Genomic DNA, 13,418 nt, shown 5'->3' with positions numbered 1-13,418 from the left:
TACTCCATTCTTATCAGTTAGAAGAAACACAACAAAAATATTAAAGAGCAAACAAGCCAAAATCAATGTGAAAAGAGATGAAAGTATACTTAATTGAAAAAGGGAGTGCATGTGAAAAATACTGTAAAAATTGTAAAGTACCACCGCACATAAGGTAATATCCCATTATCATAATTATCTCTAAGCCTTAAGAGAGAGCACACGGTGCCAGTACAATGTGGTCCCTAACGTGCTGGGGCTGTCTGCTGTTTGGTGCATTTATATATATTTCAGTTGCTGGACATTGAGCCATTTTAAACCTCTTGGTAAACCGGTCTGTACCTTCGTTTTATGCTGTGCCTTCTCAAAGGAATTTCCTGAAACCTGCAAACATTTCCGATGCTCCTCACGAGAATTCTGGATGGCAAAGTCCAAACAGAAGCATCAGTGGTTCTAACTAAACATTCTTTTTTAGGGAATAGCATATCTTGAGAGGAGAAGGTCAATCTGAAAAACCGTGTGAAGATGTATTAGACGTGCATTGTGGCTGAGTCTATGGATGTCATTTCACACAACCCTCCCCCACCCCCAGGCCAGTTTATTTGATTTCAACTGTAGAGGTCACCTACTGAGGTACAAGGCTAACCCCTACCCGCACACACCCACCATCCTGAAGCCAAAGCTGAAGATGGAAAATTCAAATGTCCTGGAGGCCTTGGGTCTTTAAAATATTTGTTTGCAGTTCCTACTCTGGTTGGGGCAGAACCCAGACCCCTCTGAGCTGACACCCAAGGAGTTCTAGGGGCGCCCCACTCCTGCTCCAGAACAGAGCAGCTGATAGGTTCTTATACACCCAAATGGAAAGAAATCTCTTCGGTGTCTAATCTGTAGTATCTGAATCCAGGTTTTCTTTCTCATGACTAAATCGAGGGGTCAAAACTTTGAAAAAAAACCCTACTTCCTCCCAAATCAGAAAAACAAACAGACACGAAACAGACTTCTATACTTCATTGCCTAGGATCTTGACATTTTTAATTGGCTAGCAGAAAGTTATCTAATTATAATGGGCAGGGCAAAATAAATACGTAAGTTGATAGTCTGTTAGCAACTCCTTTTACTTACCACATGCAGAACATTTTCTAATTTTCCCTCTGATTGTAAATAGAAATCTAGTTTATTAAGCAGAAACATAGATTATTAATAAATAAACCACTTGATGCCTGTAAAGCACTTTGAGGGTGAAAAGCCCCTACTAAATGGCAAATATTATTTTTATTGCAAGCTAAAGGGAGGAAAGTAAGCTAATGAATGCTTACAGAGCCCAGAAGTAGTCATCACACTTAAATTGCCATATACTGTAAACTATTAAACTTGTTTCTTAGATAGAGAGGCGTTTAAACTTTAAGTTGATACCTTTTCATTTTTGCCAAGGATGAAAAGCAACACTATGGGTCTGTAAATTAAATAGGGATAACTCAAGGGATTAATCAGCTCTTACATTTAAACAGAAGTTGCCTAAAACATATACCACTTTTGAAAGTACAGCTAGCAAAAAAAAAGAAAAAGAAAAGACCAGGACTAATTTTCTGAGTTGGACTATTACCAAGGGATATAGCTTTTTTATAAGTATCACTTCTTTTGAATAATATCATATCCACACACCAATCTACATTAAAATAATACCCTAAACAGAGAAAGTGAAACCTGATGTTCTAGGGTTCAGGCTCAATGCTTTCTCAGGCTATCCTCTTTTGCATTTGGCCTTGACACTATGGTATATATGATATGTAAGATGAATGAAATCTTCTACTATCTGATATTTGAAGTAGGGAACCATATAAAAATAATACCAAGTCACAATGGAATAGTCGAAAAATGGAATTATGGATGTAAGTCTGATTTTCCTCCTAGCATTTTTCAAAAGTCAGACCATAATTATTCACCTTTGATGTTAAAGTGGACACACTGTATATTTTAATGTATTATGTTAAATTTGCTAATACACATATGAATATGTGTTTACATAACTGGAATCCACACTTTTTTTGCTCATTCTTATTGACAGTAGATTTAATTTAAACCAAAACACATAATTTAACAGAGAAACCGATAATAATTGTAAATGTTACAATAGAAACGACTTTGTTTAAATCTCATATAAATATATATTTTGGCTAAATCCTGCATGAGAAATCCATATGGGTTACTTGAGATTTTCCTCACTGAAAATGTCAAAGCAAGTCTTCATTCTCAAGAGAACTAGGTTCTGATCTGGGATCACAGCGAAGGTGTGCTGAAAGGAAAGCATTTAAAGACAATTTTCTTGTCTCTCCCCCACCTCCACACACACACACACACACACACACACATTCCAGGCATTTTAAAATGACACCATTATGCTCCATGTCCAGGACTGGAAAACAAAGTCTCCTCCTGTTTGACAAGATTCAGCCTGCAGTGATTTTAGCAGCCAAGATACAAGATTTTTAAATTAGGGCCTTCAGAATGGAATATTAGCAGACCCGTATTAAAACAATCCTGGCAGCCCTTATGATGAGACAGGGTAATTTGCTAATTAGCAGAAGGCTATTTGAAATGCGGCATGGTGTCCCATTTTTCATACTGGTATTTTCTGCTGGGCAGAACTAGAGAAGTAAAACAAAAGCCATGAAACCTCACAGTCAAAGTTCTATAAATTGGTCTCTCCAGCCCTGTAAAGACAGAATCTAATTTTAAAGGGTTTTTAATTTACAGAACTCAGCATTGCTGCACTAGGAATGTTGTGCTAACAACCAGAGCACTGGCCAACCAGTGAACAGATCACAATAGCTACTCTCTGGTTATTTGATTTTAGGGTTTAAAAAAATGTATAATGGCCTGTATTTTTCATCCTTGTTTCCTTTTTTAAAGAGGGTTTACAGCAAAGGGCTGTGCATGTAGTGGATGCTGAATAAATACGACTGGGTGGCTTGAAGGCTTAGATACCTTCCGCTCTTTATTCTTCCGAGGTAGAAAGGAGGGGTTTCCTTCGTGAGTTTGGGTCTTACGTTTTGGCAGATTGGGTCAGGGGAAGGAGTAAGGGTTGGAGGTAAAAACTTTTGGGACTCACACGGGGAAAGGCAAATTAGATTCTTGACATTAAGATTTCAAATATAGAAGCATTCAAAGAACAGATTTTTATATGTGAAGATTTCGAAAGTCAGTCATCCTGTGCATGTAAATAGAAATCACTGTCGAGAGCATCATCTTCAATTATGAAGGAGAAAGCCACGGTAATGTTCCATCCAAGTTGCGTCATTTGCATATGGACCTCTTCTTCTGCAGATTGGCGAACAGGAAAATAGGTTCAATGGCAGAGAACAACTTGCTTCAAGCCATCCTCCAAATTGCCTCCAGGTTTTATTTCTCCAAAGAGCAAGTCACCCCCACCCTTCTCAAAAGCCTCAAATGGTTTTCCACTGCTTATAGAATTTGGTCAAGCCTGTGAAGCCGGATACCCGAGGCTCCTCCCGAACCTACCACAACCTCTCTTTCCAGACATCTTCCTGCCACTCCGCTCTATGCTCCAGCTACACCAGGTGAACTGCAGCCCCCAACTCCCCACCTCTGTGTGCCTGGTCCGGCCTCAGGCCAGTCCTTCCTCCCTGAGTGCTCTTCCCACATCTTCCCACCAAGCAAAGCCCTACTCACCCTTCCCCAGGAGCCAAGAAATCCTCTGCTTTGGGGTGTCTCCTTGGTCTCTTCTTTATTTCCTACCCTCAGTCTGACTTGCTTTGTAGCCAGATGTGTGTACATTTCGCCCCTGGACTGTGAAGCATTGAGGACCTGGAGACATGACCCTTTTTTTTTTTTTTTAAATTTGTCTTCAGTCCCCTGCACATTTGGTACAGGAGCCTGGGTGTGGTAGACAAAAGACCTGGTATCACATTGACTCTAAATATAAGGGGCCTGTGTACTTCACATCATACACAGTATTCAATATTCTATAAATTAGAGAGATCAGTTGTTCATTAAAAGCAAAACAAAACAAAAGCAACAGCTGCCATGTTCCAGGAATCACACTTTAAGTAGAAAGAGAGAGAAAGCAGCTAATGTGTAGGGTTCTCTGGAGCCAGTTCTTCATTCCCTACCACCTCATTCCAGCGTGATGAAGGCAACCTCTACATCCTTCCCAGGGCCTGGGATTCACAGGCTGACTTCGACCTGCACTGAAACTGGACAGATTTGGCTCGCTCCTTCCTCTGCCTGACACAGCCTGACCAATGCAGACACAACTTCCGAAGTTTTCTGGCTTTTGGATCACGGTGCACGTACATGTCTCTCGACAATAAAATGGGGCACTTCCCCTCCTCACTCCCTGCCCCAGAATAGTCAGGTCTTAAAAAGAAGAAAGAACAAAAAGGAAAGAAAAAAACCCATCATATTATTCTACAATTAACTGAATAAAACTGGAATTCTTTATTCTTAGGATGATTAAAAATCAGCCAGCTTATCTGTCATGTCTGAGCCTGGGACATGTTTTAAAGAGCAGTACGTTCAACTCTGTATTGGGTTTCCTGTTCAACTCCTTGCCCTGATGATTCCTACTTCTCCTCTTCCTTGCCTGAACTCCAACAACCTGGTCCATCCTAGATGATTTTTCACTGTTTCTGCCGGCGGAATAGTAAATTCCATTGGATCGTGTTTGCCAGGCCATCAACAACTGCTTTCAATAGCTATGGATGACAGGTCTACCTACCTGCTTTCTTTCCCAAAAGTCATAAGCTAAATTGTTTATGATACTTTTTTTTGTATCTATGTTCTATTTGATGGGTTACCCTTTTTCCTCCAGGTCTGGGTTCATGGAAATTTATTTTCTCCCCACCCTCAGAGGATACTGTGAGTATTGTCACAGGTCTCTGACATAGTTGACACGACGACCAAGTTGGGGTTACTGCACATTGCAGTCTACCTCACCACGTCAACCCAGGGGCTTGCTTATAATCTAATAGATAGGGCTAAACAGATTTGTACGATATGCAGGAAAAGCACTAGAACCTGCATCTTCTGATAGAACATATGCAAGTAATTAAGAAAAAAAATAATTGCACGTTTGAGAAGGTGGACTCACCAAGCAGTTGTTGAACTATAAAAATGCATTAAGTGTAGTCAGTTTCTTTTTTTAATTATTCAGGAATGTTGTTTATGTTATCATGAAAAAAAGAGGTGAGAAAATATATTCGGCAATTTTTGGTTTTCCCCCATTTGAGCAGATGGCGATTTGTAGTTCAAAATTTGTAACTCAAATTATTTCACATTTTTATTAATCAGTACAATATGTTTTTAAAACAACAAACTGCACTTAGAAATATCAGTGTAAGTTCCCCAATTTGCCTAGTTCCAACAGAGAGCAGTTTAAGAATTGGAGAATTTGTTAGCAATACTGGGAAGCAGGACATTCTAGTTCAGTATTTCAATTGTAATTATTTTTATTCCAGTGTTCAGAGTATCTCATATGGGGGAGGGGGCAGTTGAAAATAGTACAGAAAATTGCAATGGGGAGCTGTAAAAAGCTGGGAGAATCTGTTTCAAGATGTTTGCTTTTTTGGTAGAACAAAAAGTGCATTTTGTTAGAGACAAATATTTTTGTGATAAAAAAACATTTTATGTGAAGTGTAGATTGGACTTTTAATATAAAAAAGAAATGTTAAGCCATTCTATTTTAGGAAGGTTTGCCGTCTTAGAATGAAAGCTGTTAGAACTGCATATATTGGAATGTTCTCACAACTGTTGTCATCCTATGTTCCTCTGCAAACCTGTTAAATTACATGAGTGTAGGAATAAGGGATCTTTTTTATTATTATTAATTGACACTCATTTTTAGCTGGCATGTGCTGGCAGGTCTTTCCAGACAAACCTTAGACCGTATAAGGCAGAGCTTCAATCTGAAAGTTTGGGAGTATTCTAAAGCTCTGTAATATGGAAGCTAGGAAGTGTAATATTAAAGTGATAAACATCTTATATTCAGTGTAATTCACAGTTTCTTTCATTCTTTTTACTATCTATAGATCTAAATCAAAACAAATTCCATAAAAGAGGGGGTTATTTTCAAGCACATTTTCCTTCAGAGAGCTCTTGAATATTTTATCATATCTATTTCTATACATATGCTATACATTTCTAGATCCCTGTTGAACAAAATCCAAGGTGATGATTAAAAAAAAAAAAACAACTATGACATTAGAATTCCCAGGAGACATAAAGTTAGCCTTTGTAAATGAAATAAACTTTGTTTGGGCAATTAAGGCATTCACAGGGATATTAAGTCAAAGAACAATATGTCTGAACTATTAAATTGTTTTTTTTCCAGGAGGTTATTAAAAATGTATTTCAAATTACCAGAGTGGCAGGGAAAAATAAAAACTTAAAACGGTTGCATTTTCCATTGCTCTTGAGAAGGCATATTGGATTTCATACGATTTGATTTCCAAGTAGAATATTTCCAAATATCCACTTTAGGTCGCGGTGAGAGGTTCAGCCTCCACGTTCCCAATAGTGAGACCTTTTGAGCTGTCACTGCAGCAAACTGTGCATGGGTGGGCACTTCAACTGTCGTCTGGCAATGGGAATCCATGGATTCTCTGGGAGTCCCTGGAATTGTGCAGAACCCGGGGTTTAGACAGGCTCTTCCCAAGGTCAAACACAAAACCAGACCCGGATCACGGTGCCGCCCAGCATCAAATGGGGCAGGAAGGCTAAGCTGATGATGTGAGGAGGAAATCTCTGGTGTCTGAACAGCGTCTGCGTCCTCAAATGGTTAATTCCCCCAGGCTGTCATATTGCATAAACAGATCCTCCTTTAATAAAATTAATTAGGTTCTGAGCTTTATAGGGTGATGCCCACTGACCCTTTACATGCCTATTGTTCCCAGATCCAAGCGAAAGAAAAAAGAGAGGCTGCCCAGTCGACAAGAGAGAGTCCCAAGTTGAAAGATTAGAAACCTCAAGTAGGAGCTGCGAGAGGGGGTGGAGGAAGCTAGGGAAGGGGTTGCTTCTGCACCGAACTTCAAAACAACACAACACAACACAACACAACACAGCACAACACAAAACCCACCGCGGTGATGGGGTTTTGCTAATTTCGCTTTGGCAAGTGCCACGAAATCCAGGCTGTGTTGAGCTCCTGAGAAACATCCAGAGTAATTGCAGATTGCAGGGATGCGCAGCTTTAGTTCAAAAAAAAAAAAAAAAAAAGACCCGGGGCATAGGGGCAGGGTTAGGTGGAGGGCACCGCAGGATCTGCAAAAAGAAAAGCAGTAACCTGCAAACCCACTTAGATTCCCACTACATCCCTCCCTTTTCTTCTGGCGACCCCCCAGCGCTCCCCCGGGCGTCTCATGGCACAAGTTGCTTCTGATATTCTTTTAAGTTTGCTAAGGGAACTCCTAGAGGGTGGGAGCGGGCGCTGGGACGGGGAAAGGTGAACCGAGGACCGTGTCTTTCTTTTTTTCTCCATCACAAGGGGCTAGAGGTCCCGGTCCCCAGGACTGAGTGAGCGCATCCCAGGCGCCTGTGGTCGCAGAAAATCTGAGGCTCCTGCTGCAAACACTGCCCGATGTTGTGGGGGGGGGGGGGGGGGGGGGGGGGGGAAGAAAAATTTAAAGGGAAAGAAAACAATCGTCGTCGACCGGATGTTTCCAATTACAGGGGAGCCAGAGAACAGAAAGTGGGGGGTGGGGGGGTGGCGTCTGGCCAGGATGGGCCAATATTTGGAGAGGGTGGGGGAGGGATGGAGGTGAGAAGAGACGCAGCGGGGTAAGATATAAGCAATGAGGCTTCTGCGAGAAGAAGAGGAAAATAGGAAAATGAAGCAGAACTAGAAAAATGACAAAGTGTTGAGGGCTGATTTATTGCAGAAGCCTCTGGTCATTTCCATATATTGAAATGCGCCCAAGCGGCCAGTCAGTCAATTTCTTTGGAGCTGCTGCAGCCGCTGCCCACGGGCTGCCCACGTGACGCCCCCCAGTCAGCCTCCCGCCACCCAGCCCCTGGAACGGACGGAGGAAGAGGGAAGAAAGGGAGTGAGAGGCAGGGGAGGCATCTGTGCACTGTAGTGGGTGATGTGAGGAGGAGCCACTGGGGTGGGTTTTGGGGAAAGGAGGAATGTGGCCTGGGGAGGGGAGAGGTGGGTCTGGAGCTCCATGCCAGTGTGACATCCAGTTACCTCTCTGTTTGGCATCTTTCCATCTCTCTCTCTTTACTCTCTCTTTCTCTTTTTCCCTGTCTCCTCTTTTCATCTTTATCTCTGCCCTCTTAAGCAGTTAAAGGGGACGGAATACACAGATAGAAAAAAAAAAATCTATTTATCTACAAATACAGCATGGGGATGGGTGTGGAGACGTAGGATATTCCAGTCAGATTTGATTTTGGTGTCTTTGATACTGTGCGTTGCTTTGGTAGATTTTTCCTTAAGGAAAGGCGCACGCACGGGTGTGTGTGTGTGTGTGTGTGTGTGCACACGCACACGCGCGCACACACACACATACACAAATCCTAGATAAAAGCCAGTGAGTTGTTAAAAATGAATTTGCAGCATTAGAGCTGTTAGCATCATTCAGCAAGCAGCAAGCTTGATAATTTCCAGGTGTTGGGGAAAGCCGTTGTCCGGGAGCTCTTACAGAGCTTATAAATCCCTGTTGGGAGGGAGAAAAAAAATCTTTAGAGGTGAATGAAATATCAAATCACAAGACTCCTATGTAGATTTATGATTGCATAAGAAGCTTGATCATTTCCATATACTGAAATGTGCTGTCCTCCTGAGCCTGCCCAGCCCTTCCAGGAGACGAGGCGCTCCGTTCTGCCTTGATCAATGTTGACTATGAAGCAAGAAAGGAGGGGGGGGGCGGTGGAAAGCAGGCTGGCACCAGATGGAGCGGGGTCTCGGGAAAGGTCAAGGTTAGCCCAGGCTGCTATTGAGTCGGTAGCAGCCTCACAGATAGATCTCTGCCTCGAAGGCACCCACTGGGGCTTCTCAAAATCAAATCTAATAGAAAAGGCAGTCACAGAATGAAATCGCTTCATCTGAATGCTAAAATTGTTATTAGGCTACATTAGAGAGATATCAGGCACGTGGTTACCAAAAAAGGGAGCATGCCTAGCAGTTTGTGTCTGAAAGAAAAGCTATGAATATGTTGATAACATCAGTAATGGGCGAGTAGAAGAGATGGATATCTTTTTTTTTTTTTGTCTGAAGACCAGATTAACATATTAAATGAACATTTTTTTTTTCTCTTTTCAGCAGAACTACTTTATATTTTGAGTTCTTTGGAATTCTTCTCTGGGAGGGCTGTGGTGAAAAAAAGCTGTTCAGTCCAGAAATAGGTGATCCTCACTGATCAAGAAGTTTGACTCACTTAAGGAATTTGGTTAGCATCTTTCGCCAGGTGTGGGTGCCTTTGGAAATTTACTCCTTAGGCATCATGTTAGGGGTTGACCCTACCTTGGAAATCAGTCTTTCTGGCTTCGGATCCCTGGAAATCTGTCAGAGGCCTTCCTCTTCTTCCCACTTCTTCCCCGCACTCTTTTTCCCTTTTGCATTCTTTTTAGAGACAGAACTGTTTCTGGAGCAAATCCCATCTCACAGGCAAACCCAGCCTTGGAGAGTGCTCGGGACCAGACATACATAGCCTGTTAGGGTAGCCGCACTAGCATTTTTCAGACAGTCTCTCCCCCCAATTATCATAATGAAACCCACATTAGCTGTTTTTAACCTACAGCACAGCCATATCTTAAAGAAGGATTTAGTCTTGTAAAATAAATGTGGGCTACACTAGATTAAACATGATGACTGCACTCCAAGGGTTAATAAATTTAGAATTAACAGATCATCCCAGCTTGATACAGCTACTATAGATGATTTAATATGCAGCCTAAGTAGGTTGACAGTCAGCTCACAGATGCAGATAAGATCAAACAGTCTCTCGATTCAATAGATTGAATGGTTGTACTGAGTGTCTAGAAGGTGAGTGACAGTGAACATATATGGCAGGGGTTCTGGTAAAGAGGAGCTTCGATTCCCAACTGCTGTTTTGTGCACTGGTTTTCTTTTTTTCACAGTTCACCTTCTGTAGCAATAAAGCCCAGAGCAGGGGCTTAAAAATTCTCCCCATCATATAGAATAATGGGAGCTTGTTTAAGTTTTGAGTAAGAAAAAGATGGATACCTTTAATATCAAGATCTATTTCTAATTAGTCCTGCCCGGTAACTAATATCCACCAGTTCCTCTCCCTCTCTCTCCTCACGGGCTCTCAGGTCAGGGCTCCACAGACAGGATACAAGATTCCTGGACGGTGCAGATAAAGGCAGTCTCATTGCTAAAATGATATAGGTAATTTCCTTAGCCCTCTACTGTGCTCTGGCTGCGAAGATCTGAATATGGAAATGAAGCGCGAAGCTAAGGTGAAATTCAAACACTAGTACATAGCCACAGTGTAAGATGTTTACACTAGGAGAGAGCTTCAGGTCTGGAACTGGTGGGAAAAAATAGCAAAGCTGGGGGAGGGGGTGGGGGTTGGTGGTGGTGGTGGAGGAGGACTTTGGGGCACTGGGGAAGATTGGGGAAAATTAGGGGGTGTCCAACAGAAACAGTATCTGTGTCATCAAGGCTTGCCCTGGTGGCTCTATCTACAGACTCTCATTCCTAACTGAGGTGGGTTTTTGGGTCTTTTTTATGTTTAATTTCCTTTATGTTATTCTGATTCCAGTATTTAAACAAGGCAAAAACAGTTTTAGAAGAAGTGTGTGTGACCTGATGTGATAGACAAGTTTATAACAGTTTTTATGATTTGATCAAGAGCGAGGGCTCCTCCTAAACCCATTAGGTTCTGTCGTGTGAATATATATTCAGGCAATTTAAAAATGCATATTATGTATTCAATAGACCGGCACAGGTCTGAATTGTATCGTGTTATTCTGTTCTATCACCCACCCCCCCAAAGTCTAATATGAAAATCTGTAACAGAGTGACTGTAGAGCCACGGCAATCAGTTTTCCAATGTTCCTGACTTGGTTGTTTCATTTATTTATTTTATTTCATTTTATTTTTGAGCATCAAAATGTCCAGTCCACACTACGAGCTAATGGCCCACAAAATTTTCCTTCAATAAATAAAGCCATTTAAAACTGAATAATAGCTCTACACACTGTTAACACTTTAACTTTTCCCTTCCTACTCTAATGTCCTAGTGGGTAGCGTGATATTCTTCTAATTCAGAATTTATTATCATTAGGTAACCTCCAGAAGATTCGTAAAATATCCCATTCTTTAAAAGAGGCGGTTTCAGACCGCAGCATGGTGGTGGTTTTTTTTTTTTTTTTTTTTTTGAAATAAAACCCATTTCTATGTCACCTGCATTTTTAAAGGTTGTGAAATAAAAGCAAATCTTCCCAATTTTAGGCTGAGGAAAGTGTTTAAAGTGTATTTGTGACTGGCAGGAGGAACTCTGAACGTGGGTATGGCTGTTTCTGGAGCAGGGGTGGTGGGCATTTATTTCACATATTAAGCAGATCTAAATGCTTCTGCATTTCATTCTCCCTTTCTTGGACAACCTGTGATTGCAGCAGGGGGCACTACCAACATACGAATTACTTGGAAGTAGGAAGCTCCAGCTCTCCTGTTTCCCCGACTACTTGGAGGCATAGCCACTGAAAACAGTTATCTCTCAGAAATTTGCATATTTATGGTGCCTCCTGCAGGTTCCTGTGATTGCTTTACAGTCAGGAAAGGTAACAGAAAAATATATATCCTCCTTTAAAACATGAAAAAGGATCATATAGGAACAGTGACTCTAATAGGAGACTAATCCTTGCAAAGCCTGTAGCATGAAATTTGTTTCTGGAACATTTTTGTTGTGGTTTTGTTTCAGGATTTGAAGGGAATATTTTGGAAGTTATTGGACTAAGTCCCTGATTCCTTGAAAATAGATATAGGAAAATACTTAACATCTTGAGAAAAAAATTAGCATAGACTTACTTATTCATTGAATGAATACCTCTAAAGAACAGAAAATTCCTTACAGACACAGAAAAGCCACCCAATAGATCATTTCAAAGCCTGGTTCCATGGCACATATATATATATTTTTTGTCCTAGTCATAAGCAATGAACAAATGTGCAGTGTAGCTTTGGATATAAAAGTTAATTAGGTCTCAGAAGAGAATAGTCTCATTTTTATTGGCTCGGAGTTCCAAGGATACCTTTGATACACCTTTTCTTTGCAGCACTTTTTTGACCTTCGTTGTGGAAACTGTCCATGGGCCACTCAGGTGCGTTTGGTTCTGGATGCCAGATTTCTGTTGCTCTGTCCACCTCTGAAAAGCATTCCGCCAAAGGAAGCATCACAATTGAAATTGCACCCAGAAAGATCTAATGTTATCTCCACCTCAGGACCAAGATGCAGTTCGTGTGATATTTGATTAGGGGTTTTAGTTCAGTGAGAGATTTCATACAATCTTCGGTTGGCAAAGCCTGAACGCAGGAATATGGGGGCTGAGACTTTAATCCCAAGTCGTTCAGTTTCCATGTATCTTCATCAGGAAGTAATCCTGATTTTATCACAAGTCTATTGTACTTAATTTCCTTCCCTCTTAAAAGGCCGGTGAACAGGGCTGGAGAACTGTTATCCCAATCATCAGCAAACCTCCTTGGCCACGGTGGGACTCTACGATACACAGCCTTCTCTCTGTAGCCAGTCCTTTCCTATGGAAATTGCTATCAAAATCTAGGGGATGAAAATAATTTTTCCTGCAATTAGACTTTGCAAAATAAAGACACCATGTAGTAAAAATAATATGTGCTATCAATAATATGCGATGACATAAACGCTCAAAATGCGAGCGGAGGGATTCTCTTATCGCACATTAGTCACCACAGCAGTATCTGTAGTTAGGTACTACCTTTCAGTGCAACATTAGGCGATAGATCTGTTTGTTATTCTGGCTAGGGAAATTCTCATTAAAATAATTACTGCTATCATCTTATTATTTCAGTGCCAGTATATCTACAATGTTTAGGCATTTGGTATTATGTTGAAAAAAATATATAGACCTCAGGATTTTCGTATTTATTTACTTGCTGCTGGTCAATCCTTTGTCTCTAAAAAGGGAAGAAAAGATACTACTTGAAATCAGGGCTCTTTTGCCTCTTTTGGCTCCCATAGTGAAAAGTGTCTTCCTTCTAGAATATTTAAAAATTCGAAGTAATGAATCACAACTTCTTAGTGTTGTCAGAAGTATATTAACTTTGAACGTTTCTACAAATGAGATATCATATTAGTCTCACTGAGGGTAAATTAGTTAAAAACACAAGCCTGGACTCAGCTTAAAATTTTTCTCTTTGTTACATTAGCTTTAAAGAGATTGAAACCCTTAACTGTGAAGACCAGTGGGAAAAAAAAACCGAT

Source organism: Canis lupus, chromosome 10, assembly GCF_003254725.2.
Source record: "Canis lupus dingo isolate Sandy chromosome 10, ASM325472v2, whole genome shotgun sequence".
Lineage (NCBI taxonomy): Eukaryota > Metazoa > Chordata > Mammalia > Carnivora > Canidae > Canis > Canis lupus.
Note: the sequence above shows the minus strand (reverse complement) of the source record.